Source organism: Rattus norvegicus, chromosome 1 (assembly GCF_021556685.1).
Source record: "Rattus norvegicus strain SHRSP/BbbUtx chromosome 1, alternate assembly SHRSP_T2T, whole genome shotgun sequence".
Taxonomy (NCBI): Eukaryota; Metazoa; Chordata; class Mammalia; order Rodentia; family Muridae; genus Rattus; species Rattus norvegicus.
The window spans coordinates 150528950-150543012 of record NC_141534.1 but is presented as its reverse complement, the minus strand read 5'-3'; the positions used below and the strand labels follow the sequence as shown (position 1 = coordinate 150543012).

The following is a 14063-nucleotide window of genomic DNA, read 5'->3' as shown; positions in this document are numbered from 1 at the left end:
AAATGTATCGTTTTACATGGGTTGAGTTATCTTTGCATCCTTGTATTGAAGCTGAACTTGATCATGGCACATGGTCTTTGTAATGTTTTGCTCAGTTCAGGTTACAAGTAATATGTTGAGAATTTTATATCTGTGTTCATTACAGAGATTGGCCTAAATTTATTTTTTCTTTCCTTTTGTTGAGTCTTTATCCAATTTTAGTATCAGAGTGACCAAGGAATTTTTAAAATAATTTTTCATAAAATACATTTTGATCATATTCGTTCCCCTCCCCCAGTTCCTCTAAGATCCTCCCTACCTCAATTCACCCAATTTCATGTTTTCTCTCTCTTACTCAAAACAAAAGACAAAAATAAAAATCAATACAAACAAACTAAAAAAAAAAAACAAGGAAACAAATAAGACACCCCCCCCCCAAAATCAGACTAAAAGTGCACAAAAATCCATGGAGGGCATTTTGTGTTGGCCAACTATTCCTAAGCATCGTTCTTGCTTCAGTGTAGCTGATATACCCAGTGACACTGAAGGAAACAGATTTTCCCTTTTCCAACAGTCTTCAATTGCAAATAGCTTCTTGGTTAGAGGTGGGGCTTTATGTCTACTTCTAACTTTCATTGCGAGGATCTTGTCTGGTTTAGACCTGTACAGGTCTAGGTGTGCTGTCACGCTCTCTGGGTGTTCATATGTGTATCAGCCCTGCTGTGTCTGCATGACAATGTTTCCTTGGAGTCACTCGCTACCTCTGCCTCTTAGAATTCCTATGCCTCCTCTTCCACATAGACCTCTGAGGGGAGCAGTTTAATAAAGACATCCCATTTAGGATTGAGTGCTCCAAAGTCTTTTAACTCTGCACATTGTCTAGTTGTGACCCTGGGTATATTAAAAATAAAAATTCACTTTCTAGTTTACAGAATAACTTGAGCAGAAAGGCATGGTAGAATTTAGATATTGAGGACTGAGAGTTGGAATTCATGATCTCCATTCTTCATTGGAGCAGATAAGCTCTTGCTGTGACAGCTCCTGACAGCACGGCGTGAGGATTGTGATGGTTCACACTCAGAGTAGCACATGCAAAACTCCATTCTCCACTGGCTTTTCAATTTCTGTTTCACTTTATTCCTGGTAGTTTTGTATGCCAATGTTGTCAATGACCAGAAAGACAAACAGGAATCAAGTTGAAAGTCATAACAAGAAATGATGACCCTTATATAATTAAGAGCCATGGGGCTAGAAGACTCCAGGAGAGAAGAATGAGAACATTTGCATTCAGGAAGAGGTTTGGGTTAAAGAGGTAGGTAAGGGCAAGGACGTTGGCTAAGATGCTTTGCCCTTAACCAGGTTAAAATATATATATAAAACCAAGGATTTCAAATAAGGGGTCAAACCCAAGAAATCTTGAAGAGAAAAGGTAAAACATTTGCTCAGTAAAGGTGGAATGCCAGGCTCCTCCTTGGGGTATGAGGAATGTGTGGAGTGGAGATGGGGTGAAGTCAAGGTTGATATACAAATCCTTTAGGTCTCCTCCCTTTTTTGGGTCCCTTAGATGTGCCCAGAGTCAATAGTACAAAGACAGGACATGGAGATGGAGCGTTACTTGGGGGATAGATAAGTCTGCATGGCAAATTCCTAAAACAGTCTCCAGCTGTGCCTTTCTGCCTTCTCTTGGGATTATGAAGAGGTACATGTCAGAAATTCTTGGAGGCTCTTGAACTTTGTAGAGGCCACCATAGTAGAGATGGCTTCCAGCTGTCACTGAGTGCTCAAAGAACAGCATAGACAGTTTTCTTTCCCTCCGTGGTTATTGATACTTGAGACCCTAGTTCAGTGATTGGATTACTTCATCTACAAGGTTGGAGGAAATGGAAGTGTGCTGACGTTTCCAGCCTCATCTGGCTGGAATCTGATAGTACCTGAAACCATGGTGCATCCATTGGCTTTGAGAGATGTTCCGGTTAGGACAGAAACCCTATGGATGTCCCTATACACAGACACGTTTTCTATCAGCTTCAGTGTTTTGCCTAGAGCCAGATCTCTCCACCCCTTAGAATGGTCTTTTCGGTGACATGCATGACTCTCTCTGCCGCCCCTCAGGGTCACCACCTCAGAGACCTTGCAGGAAGTGAGGGTGATGGATGGTTGTAATGATCTCATGGTGTTTTGATGGTCCACTCATGTGTACAATCATAGCTCTGTCCCTTTCCAAGTCAAACCCAGCCTGTGCCAGGCAGCAGGTCCCTGAAGCAGGGGGCCAAGTTCCCTTTGGCCAGGGTATCTCAAGCCTCCCCTTCAGCTCCTACCATCTGGTTCTCAAGCCGATTCTGTTTTCACAAGCCTCTGCCTTCCTTTATTTTCCACAGCAGGGCAGAAGAGATTATGGACAAGCCAGGGGCAGAAAGCTTGGATCTGACTTTAGCAGAGTCATAGTCTTTAACATAGTCACTTGCTGGGTGATGGTGAGCATGATAGAGGAGTTTGGAGAGGCAAATATAGCCGCTTGGCTAATGGTTTGGCTTTCCTCCCCTCCTCATGTCACTTGTAGCATAAAAGGAAGCTATTTTCACTCTGAGAACATCTCTGCCCCCAGTGTGGTGCCATTTGGTTCATACTCTATGACTGACTTCCATCTGCTGCCACAGAGAACACCTCACTTTGCAGCCCCTCGAGCAGATGGTCAGGAGGGAGAGCCAAGTTTGGGAAATAGGCAACCCAAGTGAGAACATGGGCTAAGCCTTGCAGGAGCTACTGTGGCTGGTGTGGTCCTGAAAAACATTGTCTAATATTTCCTGGGCTAGGATATCTTATACACTAAAAGCAACAACAGCAAAACCCAATCCCATTTTACACTGAGGGATGGAATGGGAAAGAATAGGATTCCGAGAAGGAATTGGAGGAAGGGGCTGTCGTAGTTAAAATGAGAGTATATGGGTGTTTCTTTCTCTAAGAGTGCTAGCCTGTGGGTTCCTGTAAATGTTTGAAGCTAAGTACAAGACACACCATGGATTAGAGCCAGCATCAGGTGCAATGGTACCCCTTAGACGGTGAGCAAGGAGCAAGTGTCTTCTCTAGTGACACCTATGCCGTTGATGCCACTAGGGCAATTTTCTTTGGCAGCAGAAGCCCAGACCTTAGGATGGGGATGAGGACTGGAGACCCTCCCCATAGCTGTAGAACTCTTCTAACATATCCCCATAGAGCCACGGGCCAGCTGCCTCAGGGCCTTCCTTCATCCCACAGATCCCAGAGGTCCACTCCTTTCTCTTCTGTAATCCCGACACTACTCATGCTATCACTAGGCTTCCCCTATCTTGACAACAGATATGAGGTGGCCTTGTCCCCCCATCTCAGTTCCATGATCCTCACAAGCCAGATGTGGACAGATCTCAATGGGTTTACTAATTGTCATGATGTCAAGGGGACACTAGGCATGCCCAGTGAACTGTGTCTGATTGTACCTGATCCCCCTTTTCTCAGATACAAGAGGACAGTCCCACTGTTATCTACTGCAGACCAACAACTTCCCACCCCAGAGCAGGGAGCTCTGACTCTTTCCCCAGAACTGTTCTTGGACACATCAGTAAATTCTAGTCTCCTGTCTTCTTACCAGGTAGCAACGTATTATATCTAGTTTTACTAACTTATATTTCATTCATAGTTTGAAAAACTCTCACTAAACAGCAAGATTCATTGTTTTTTTTTACTGCTGATCCCCTAACCTTCTTGAGTTAGCCAGGGTCCATACTTCATTTTCAGGGTTCTCATGTGATTAGGGAACCCATTGTAACAGAGGCCCACCCTTCAGAAAGTGATCTTCATGAAACTATGAAGAAGCAGGTTCTTGTGAAACAAACAAACAAACAAACAAACAAACAAACAAACAAACTTTGATCAATTTGAGTTGAGACACATAATGTTCTAGAATGTTCTCCAGCTAACGGTTTACCTGTAAGTCTTAACAATAACTCCCATGTCCATTTAGGTTAAATGTGTTTTCTTCATCAGCTCAATAATAGCAATGAGCCCCAAGACTGTTTATATGCTTTCTATCCTGGGTTTTCAGGACAAATCTCTACTGCGGGTTGGTTTAGTCTTGGTCCTTCCACTGATGACACAGAAAAACCACTGAATGGGATGTGCCATGCACCAGGTGGCCACCTTGTCACTATAGGATGTCCATGAGTTTTGTGTAAGATCTCCCCCAGTAACTCTCTGAAAACCTACATCGGCATTACTATCAATTTGTGAATGGAAAAACCGAGGCTTGGGGAAATTAAATGATGTGGTGAAGGACTTACCTATACTAGGATAAGATTTAAGTTCTTAACTCCAAGGCTCCACTTCGTCTCCACCCTCAGTGAGGCAGGCATTATTTTCTCCTCTTACTCTTGGAAATGGTCATCAGAATTTCCAGGACAAGGCTGGGCTGCGAAGGCCCCTGCTTGACCTGCTGTTTAACCACTCCAAACGCTGAGTACCTGCCAAGCCACAGTACACATGGCCAAGGTTCAAACAAGTAAGCTAGGCCATTGCACTTTTCATTAGCATCTGGGATGAGAACAAAAGTCTCCATCAGCCACTCTGCGCTGGAGCCAGGCCACTGACTTATAGTTGGCCAGAGAGCTCAGGTATCCCTCAGGCCAGAGGGATTGCAGGACACTCGGGGACTTTTCAGACTTTGAGAGTGTTCCATTCCTACTGAGATCTGCGGGCAGCCCTCCCATGAAGCTGTTTGGCTGCTCCACAACTTGACGATTGCAGACTATCTGAAGGTGCATGTAATACGTTCAGCACTGTCCGAATACCTGAAATACAGAAGGGTGGGACAGGTACATATTGTCACATGCATTTTGCATTTCTTACAAAAGTCATTTCTTGTCAAGTATACAGGTTGAGTAATTTTGATATCTGCTCAGGTATTCTTTGCTCCTAAGGACCCTGCAGACTTTCTCATGCATAGTGGTCTCTATAGCCCTGCGAGTCTTACTTTAGGATAGAAGGAAGGTATTTCCATATAATTTGGTGTCCATCATGAATGTTACCACACTGTGAGGCCCTGTGTTATGTCATGGTATTTGGGGTTCTTTTGGGTTAGCAGTGTGTAGAGTGAGCTGTGGCTTCATACAGAAGTTTGTTTTCTCAGGGGGTAGTTGAGAGAGAACAGAGATCTGAACATGAGCTTCATCACGGAAAGCGCCTTGGCTTCTGAGTTCTACAGGCCTCAGATCAGAGTTTCCAGCTGCAGCTGTTGTACTTAGGACTGACTGTGTGTCAAAGCAAGGGTCAGAGGTGACAGTATTAGCCACAGTTTGGCCTTTGACCCTCATTAGTATAATTCGAATGCTTTCCAATGCAGCATTCACTCTTCAGGGTGATGTCCACACTCTCTACTGCTCTGTCTTTCATTCGTCACCTACAAATTCTCCACTTAAGGGACATTCGCACAGGTGAGTCTCTTGCTAGTTCTTTTTTTTTTTTTTTTTTTTTTTTGGTTCTTTTTTTCGGAGCTGGGGACCGAACCCAGGGCCTTGCGCTTCCTAGGCAAGCGCTCTACCACTGAGCTAAATCCCCAACCCCCTCTTGCTAGTTCTTAAGTGGAGGTTATGCCACATGTCCAGAGTCCCACAGTACGAATCAGGATTGAGGCTGGAGTTTGTCTTTCTAAGGTCAAGCTCTCTCTCTCCTCTCCTCTCCTCTCCTCTCCTCTCCTCTCCTCTCCTCTCCTCTCCCCTTCTCCTCCTCCTCCTTCTTCCTCTCTCTCTCTCTCTCTCTCTCTCTCTCTCTCTCTCTCTCTCTCTCTCTCTCTCTCTCTCTCTCCCCTTCAACCCCACTGTGTTGTAGCCAGCTTGACCTTTTGTCATTTCATTAGCAAACTGTTACCAATATGGCCCCAATGACAAGTTCGTTCCATGGCCCCAAATACTCAACTCAGGATTCTGTACCTGGGACAGGAGGTTGGGTGGGAGTCAGAGAGAAAGGGGGAATAGGAGGAGGGAGGCAGGAACAGAGGAAGGGAGGAAGGGAGGGAGGGAGGAAGTGGAGAGAGTGAAGCCCCTTTGTGACTAGCCACCAAGCAGTGACTAGAAGATGAAAGGAAACTAACTTATTGACAGAGACTACAGTTTGCCTGATTGATGATTTTTAATACAAAGTCAAAGACAGTGAGTGATCTGTATAGCAGTTTTAAAAAACCCTAGCCCTCTCTCTTTGGAAAAAAAATCTCAGGAAAAGCCTAACAAGTCCTAACAGGAAGCAAGCATGTTACTTTTGTGCTGACAGTTAGGGAAAGACATACCAATGCACCTGGGGTGTGGAAACACTTTGATAAGCTTTAGTAGAAAAGAAGTTAGAAGGAAGCCCTCCTTTCATTCCTTCAAGAATACCAGGCTTCTAGGTACCACAAGAGTAACAGAACTGTGCTGTTTTCTCGGGTTTTGTTTTTTTACTTTTTTTTTTTTATGGAGTGTGCTGGATGTCTCTACAGTTTTGTTCAGATGACTGCAGAACCTGGAAAAGCTGTTGCTGCTGTTGATGCATTAACACACTGCTATTATTGGTCTTTTTATATAAATATAAATATATATATATACAGATATATAATTTGAATTTTTTGAAACTTTAGCTGTGCTGTCAACTTTGGAAAAAAGTATCCCCGTTTACTGTGTTGAGTTGGCACTGTACAGAAATTAACAGCCATATTGGTCTAGAAATGTTGAACTTAAGTTTTTTCCATTTGTACAGGGGTAACACACTGTATTAAATATGTAAGGTCTTATCTACGTGGGTTTGATTACAAAAACTAATAAAGTATTCTCTAAATTTAAAAAAAAAGAATACCAGGCTTCTAATATAGCAAAATTAATGCAGCAAATTGCAAGTCTGGCCAGTCTACAATCTATCTAAATTGTCCTTGACTCCTCTCATCTTGGGGGAGAGATGTTGACAGAAATCTGCAACATCTGGCAGGATTGCAAATAGGCGGCAGGGAGTGAAAGGGGGTATAATCAAATGGTTAAAGGAGAGAAAAGAAAAAGGATTTATTACTAAGAAAAACACTTAGATTTATCCTACAACTTCTTCTGAGCATGGACCCCCAAGAACTGACTCCAAAGCTGGATATGAAGGTTCAGTCCAAATATCACACTGTTTAAGATACAAAGACTATAAACCATTTGGGTCACTGTATCAAGCTGCTTAATTTGAAAGATGTAACTTGATTGCTGAACTTCATATTTTAAACAATCTCTAAATATTATTTTTGCAGAGTAAATCAACTCCCCTCCCCTCTCTCTCCAGTCAATATCTCCCTAGTGATATAAATAAGCCCTTCATGATCTAAGAAAATGACAGTAACTTGTTGGGGTATGGGTGACTTCTTGCTTGTCTTAGTCTGTGTAACAAGTTCCATCATTGAAAATGTCTGTAGTAAATCATACTGAGTATCAGGTCTCCATAGGAGTGGTCTTCAGTAGACTTAAGATTTGCTTCATGCTTCCAAGACAGTTGAATCCATCTAGGCCTGAAACTGAGCAGGTTTCTAGATTGGAATTGCAGTCTGGGTTCTGGATCGTTCCTCCTTTTTTTGATTGAGACATACTAATTATACTTATTTATGGAGAGTATGTTTCCATATGTGTGTATGTTGAGATTAGCCAGTGTTAGAATAAAGAATAAACTGCCATCACACAGCGGGGAGAATGTAGTTGACAAGTACTTAGAATTCTAAATTATCTAGAAAAGATGTTTTGAACATCTCGCCACAAAGAAGCAGATTAATTTTTTTTCTTCTTTTGGGAAACCCAGTCCCTTCTTCTTCTCCACAGAGAATTGCTGATGAAATTATAGGAGCAAACAATCTCTCCGCAGCCATGCTGGGGTTCTCAGTTGGGTACACATACACATCCCACCATTGCTCCAAGCTTCTATGCTCCCCAAATGCTCCAACCACATAGAGTACGTGCTATGATCTGTTATCTTCATCCCTAAATTCTTGCCATTGCCTGTGTCCATGCCAATCGCTCAGCACTCGGTGGTGAACTGGGCTCTCCTTTTATTCCTTTTGCCACTCGAGCATCCTATGGTGTTAATTGCTGCTGAGCCACCCAGACCTCTGCTTTCCCTGCTGAGTTGAGGTTCATTCAAATGCTACTAGTGGTTCCCACACTTCTTGGGCTACCTTTGGCACATTTCAGGTCTGTAACCCTCAAGCTGTTCTGAGGAACTCCACCAAAGCCATAGAAATTTCTTGGGTATTTTGGAGGAAAAAAAAAAGGGCCAGCTGGCCTCCACCCACGTTTAAGCAAAGCAGGTCTCCTCTTGACCTGTAAAGTCTTGGGAGGTTGTGAGGAGTTATTAGAACAAGGGTTGTGTGGCTCAGGCTCTAGTCCACATCTGGACGTGACTAGATGGTCTAGTATGGCCCATTAGAGCAGAGGGGAAATTTCTAACACTTCCAGAGAGGGCTGGGCTTGCACACGGGAAATGGAGAGGCTGGTAGACCACTTCCTACATGAAAGTTCCCCAATTATCAGTCCTCTCAAAACTCTTCAGGCTTTTTTTTCTAAGAGAAATGTTTGCTTTTCTCTTAAAGGCTCTTATGAACTCATGCATCTTAACCCAGCACCCCAGAAAACAGACACGTGCCTGTGCATGTCTATGTGTGTGTGTGTCTGTGTGTCTCTGTGTGTGTCTGTCTCTCAGGTGTATCTCTCTATGTGTATATGTTTATCTTTGTGTGTCTGTGTGTATCTGTGTGTCTCTGTCTCTCTCTGTGTGTGTATATGTGTGTATGTCTGTCTTTCTGTCTGTGTGTGTGCATCTGTATGTCTTTGTGTGTCTTCTCTCTCTCTCCCCCTCTCCCTCCCCCCTCTTCCCTCTCTCCTTCCTTCTTCCTCTTCCTTTCTCTTTCTCCTTCCTTCCCTCCTCCCTCTCCTTCCCTCTCTCCCTCATCCTCTTTCTTTCTCTCCTTCCTTCCCTCTTTCTCTTCCTCTCCCCTCATCTCTCTGTCTCACTGTCTCTCTGTCTCTCTCATCTCTCTCTCATTCTCTCTCTGTGACACACACACACACACACACACACACACACACACACACACACACACTTTGCTTGAACTCAAAGCTACATCAGTTTGAAGCAGTGTCCAGTGCGGTAACCTGAAGACAATACAGATCAAAGAGTGTAGTACTTGCAACCGTGACTCTAATAATACCAGCTTGCACCCATGGAAATGTGCTAAATGTGGAAAGGGCAAAAGCTTCCAACCAGATTTTTTAAATCAAAGCTGGCCGACAAGGAAGGGCTTTGTGGCAGTGTATGCTAGGCATGCAAGCTCTCCTAAGCACATTCTTGTCCTGTAGAACCGAGCAGGTGAGGCTTACAACAGAATGACAGCCAGGAAATGCCTGTGTCAGGTCTCTTTTCTCTCAGTCACTCAGTCTAAAGCTACCTTTCTCAGACTTCAGTACATAGATATCCACCTGGGGAATGCCAAAGGAAAGGCAATTGCTACTGTTGACATGGAGGGAGCCATAGGAGCAGCAGTTCCACCCAGGGCCCTCTGAGAAGACTGATGACAAGTTGTCCCTTGTGATCAGACTTCAGAACTGAAATTTCCAGCCTAAAACTTTCTAACACCCAGAATTTGGGCATCTGTAAGGAGAGGGCCAGGATGAGGAACCAGTATCAAAAGCTCACAGCTCCAGCTCTGGCTTTTGAACTTTAATGTATGGGGTTATTTGATGGAATCTGGCATTCACTGTCTCCACATGGGACTCCTAGACAGAGGCTAATCATTCCTGGACCAGCAGCTGCTGCCTGGTTGAAGGTCGCCTGGTTAGCCCAGGTCTAGCTGCCCCTCCCAAGCCACTGCTATTGTTTTTCCCACCCCCAGCTGCCTGTGCTTTGCCTAATCAGTGTGCCTCTCAGAACCTTGTACCTTGCCCAGGCCTTACCCTCTTTCCAGACAGTTTCTTTCACCTTTTACCTACACCTCCGCCTAGTTCTTTCCCAGAGTTCCCATCAGCCTCCCAAGACTACCAACCTCTTTACCACACCTCCCAGATCCTCCAGGTTGGAGAATGGGATTGTGGTGCCATACTTCTCAAACCCAGCAGGATATAAGTCTCCTGCATCATAACTCTTTCTCAGTTGACTTCCCAAGCCACATGGAAGGCTTCCGGGAGAGGGGGGTCCATTGTGGAGTCAGTGATTGCTTATCATACAATACAATTATATTAGCTATTTGATAAAGGCAATCTCATGGGGCCCATCTCATCCAGCCTCCCTTTGAGATAGGAGGGAGTAGGGCCAAGCATCCTGAGGACTAGTCTCAGCTGTGGCAGAACAGTCAAATGAGAGGAATTGGAGTTCCAGAACCAGCAGGACGCCCCAGACTACAGGATGCCCCACTCCTCCTCCCTGCTGCTCTCAGGCTGACACCTAAGGGATAAAGATGGCCTCTCAGCAGGCCATCTTAGGAGCTGTGATTACAGTTTCAGTTGGGGCTTTCCATGATGGTGGTAATTACCGCAGGAAGTTGAACTTGGTTCAACAGATATGAAAGAAACCAAATTGCGGAATGTTGAGCAATCGACAACAGGGGTGCTGAATAAAGAACGCTTCTTGGTGGATGTGAAAGCTGTCAGCACAGACCATGGATGGATGAGAGAGATAAGAGGATTCCAGGCAGAGTTGTCCCAGATCCCTTAGAACATGAACACTGGGCTAGGTGTGACCAGGACCAAGACTTGTCACTGACTGGGGACACACACACACACACACACACACACACACACACACACACACAGAGAGAGAGAGAGAGAGAGAGAGAGAGAGAGAGAGAGAGAGAGAGAGAGACTTATGCAAGGCGTTTCCAGTTCCGTTTAATGGATGCTTAGGTCCAAAAGTTGATAGAGACTGCACGTGTATCAACATCAGGGTTCAGTACCTGCTGTCACATGAGGTATCAAATAATCACATGTTCTTCGCTTGAGTTATCTCAGAATGAGCTAGTGGCAGTCAAAGGGCAGCAGGCTTATGAAGAACTTGGCTTTAAAACTCTGGAAAGTTCACACTAAACCACAGATACCCCATTATTGATGGCTGCCCAACTGTCCCAAAACTTTGATTTTCAAAAGAAGCCATATTTTTCTTTTCTCACAAACCCAGGATGTTGACAACTCAGCAGGGTCAACTGCTTTGGTCTTGTTCTGCTTCAGTTGAAAAGCTGGAACTGGAACCATCTGAGGTTGCTCATGTGCCTGGCAGCAGGACCTCGATGGCTCCCCACACGACCTCCTCTGGGATACAGAGGCCTCTCTGTGTAGCTGTCTGGCTTTTGCACAGCATAATGGTTGTGTTTAAACCATGAAAATGAGGCAGGGGAAGTGAGGAAAAGGAAGAAAGGAGAAAAGAAAGAGTCCCTCGCCCTACACCTGGTGGTCTAACCTCCTTTCACAGACAGCAAGGGCATCACTTCACTTCACTGGTTGCTAGAATGAATTGGTACCAAGTATAATGTTACACACCCAAATCTCAGTATTTCAGAGGCCTAGGAAGAAATATCACCGCTAGCTCCAGGACAGCCTGGGCTATAGAGCTAAATCGTGTCAAAAAAGAAAACCAGTTCCCCACAAACCAAGTCATAGACCTGGCCCATGGGAGAAACATCTCAGCATCAGAGCAGTCTTAAAGCCACCATACATGCTTCTGCTCTTCCTTGGAAAGTTAAGTGACCCCGTGGGAATGGATCAGAACAATGCCATCCCGCAGTTCCCTGTTTGCAAAGACTTCTCATTTTGAAAAGTTAGACCAGGTCTCAGAATGTGGTAAAATTTAACCAGATAAGTATTTTTTCCTGGAAACTATGACTCTTATTACCTCTTTATAGGGTGTCAAATATGTGGATGGGAGATGGGAGAGCTAAAGGTTTGTGCTGCATGACCCTAGTTTGTGTCAAGTAGATAAAAAGCTAGATAGCACATCTGACCAAGGTATCAACAGTGGGAAGAGTGAGGGACCCTGTTCTAAATTAGTTTTTTAAATTAAAATAAACCATCAGGTAGAAAATGCTTGAGTAGAGTTTCATGGAAGAGAACATTTTAAGGCCTGTGAAGAGCTCCCGCGGGAGCTAGGAGGTACATATTCTGACCACACTGAGCCACACAGCATACAGTAAGAAGACTAATATTCAATGTAAATAAACATTGAACAGCCGGCCCTCTCCTCAATACCAGTAGGGAGTGCATAAAGGTACTAGAACTTGGACAATGGCATCGTGAGAAGCTAAAAAGGGATGGATCTAATGCTCGCCATCTGTTGATGTGATAAATAAGTGGTACACTGATAAACAATGGCAAATAATTAGTCGTCACTTTTCTTTTTCTTCAGGATTGTTTTAATGGCTCTGAGAATAGAACACAGGGCAAGTGCTCTACATTGAGCTATGTCCTAAGATGCTTACAGATTACACCCAGATTGCCATGACACTTGTGTCACATATGGTGTTCCAGGCAGACAAGAAGAGGGACCACCAGAATCAGAGCCTAGGGAGGAGTATCGGCTGACTGTGTTATCAGAACCAAGACTTGGAGAACAATCAGGAATTTCCAAGTGAAGAAGAGGAGGGTCCGCTACCCAGCAGTGCCTAGTCTAGCTTAAGAACATAGAGGCTCCATCAGCATGCACTCATGGGTAGCATTTGTCATGCCCGGGGTCAGGTTGGCCCTAGGTGGTGTCGAACCCTCTGGGGACAGTCAATCTATGTTTTTGAGCCCACAGAAGAGACTGATTTGATGGAAGTGGGTGGAATCTACCAGGCAGTCCTTAACAGTCTGAAGTTCTGGGGTGTCTCAGGAAGTCTTGGAGTACATATAGCTTTTCCTTTTGTGGATTGGAGTCGTGACTGAAGATCTGTGTGTGCACCTGTGTTTCTAGCATTTGTGAGAGCCTTGAGGTCCCTGCAGGTTTCCTCTTCCTAGGAGACTTAGGGGAGGATGTGTCCGTGACCATCCACTCTCTCACTTCCCTCCATTGTCTGTAGGTAGGAAGGACTGGAACCCGTGCCTCAACCTGAACAGTATTTTCTCTTTTTAAATAATAATATCCATAAGATTTAGGTGAAAATGGAAAGATCCACACTTTTATTTTTGAGTGGCCTTTTCAAATGTTAAGTACTTTGTTGGGAAACATCAAAATAGGTCATGTGTAACTTGGTCTGCTCATAAAAGAACGGCCTCATGCTTGGTATATTTAGAGAGAGGAAGAAACTTTTTCTTTGTAACTTTTTGGTTTTTTGTTTTTTCTTTTAAACCAAAAAGTGCCTGGAAAATTCCTCCACCCTCTGGACTGCTGGTGGTTTTCCTGGCCACAGAACCCTGGTATGGGCTCCTTTGCCCTGACTGAAGGAGGAGATACAACGAGCTCTGTGGGACCTGAGCTCGGCCTCTCAGTCGGCGTCCTGACAGGGCTGAGGCTGGTAAGGGCCAGTGTGGCAGAGTTCCGAGGATGAAGTGCCTCCTTTTGTAAGTGGGTTTGGTGGTAATTTAAAGTAAATTGTTTTGACCACTCTCTGGCTGTCCCTGTAGCTTGTATTGAGGTTTGTCCATTTGTACCAAAATTGGCTTGAGTGGCTGGAGGGCAGGCTCAGTCAGCTATGCCCGGAAAGCATGAGGATTGGAGGGCAAGCAATATGGCCACTAAAAATGCTGGGTGTGTGCTCTATGCTTATAACCCCAGTGATGGGGACAGGTAAATCCCAGGAGTTAAGTATCCAACCAGCAGTGTCAAGTCAGTGAACCCAAGGTTCCAGTAAGAGACCCATCTCAAAAGACAAGGCAGATGGCAGCTGAGGATTCCACCTGGACTTTACCTCTGACCTCCATGCACTAACAACATACACACACACAGGTGCGTGCGCGCGCACACGCACACACACACACACACACACACACACACACACACACACTCCAAAACATGAACTAAAACCCTGCTTGAAACCTATCTTTAAACAGATGCATCCTCTATTTCCCTCTTCCTTCCAGTATCCAACCACCCCTGTCTTTTCCTTCTCC

General features: G+C 44.6%; 1 protein-coding gene and 1 long non-coding RNA gene across 3 annotated transcripts in view; both read left to right on the top strand.

Annotated features, from left to right (window-relative positions):
- The window catches only part of Cemip (cell migration inducing hyaluronidase 1), a 153802-nt gene that overhangs the window by 39738 nt on the left and 100001 nt on the right, over window positions 1-14063 (top strand).
- Window positions 1-14063, top strand: part of LOC148007744 (uncharacterized) — an 83641-nt gene that overhangs the window by 39193 nt on the left and 30385 nt on the right. Inside the window, exon 3 of one of the 2 annotated variants that reach the window (XR_015647279.1) lies at window positions 13311-13559. The exons of the other annotated variant lie outside the window; for it this stretch is intronic. This is a non-coding gene — a long non-coding RNA (uncharacterized LOC148007744). Of the gene's footprint in view, window positions 1-13310; window positions 13560-14063 lie in introns of those variants that run through there. 2 annotated transcript variants of the gene reach the window in all.